Source organism: Eimeria tenella, genomic scaffold (assembly GCF_000499545.2).
Source record: "Eimeria tenella Houghton genomic scaffold, Eth_scaff1928, whole genome shotgun sequence".
NCBI classification, from domain to species: Eukaryota; Apicomplexa; class Conoidasida; order Eucoccidiorida; family Eimeriidae; genus Eimeria; species Eimeria tenella.
In genome coordinates this window covers 1-200 of record NW_013541769.1, presented here as the reverse complement: position 1 = coordinate 200, position 200 = coordinate 1, and positions in this window count along the sequence as shown.

The window sequence follows — 200 nt, the reverse complement described above, 5'->3', positions numbered from 1 at the left end:
TGCCCCGGGCGGGGGGCCCCCTGCCGGGGCCCCCACCGGCACACACGTAGACACGGCCACCCCCGGGGGGCCCCCGGGGGCCTCCTCCACCACCACTGCAGCAGGAAGCCCCAGCTGAGCGTCCAGAGCTGCTGCTGCTGTTGCTGCTGCCGTTGCCGTTGCTGCCAACGAAGACGTCGGCGGCTGCTGCAGCAGCACCT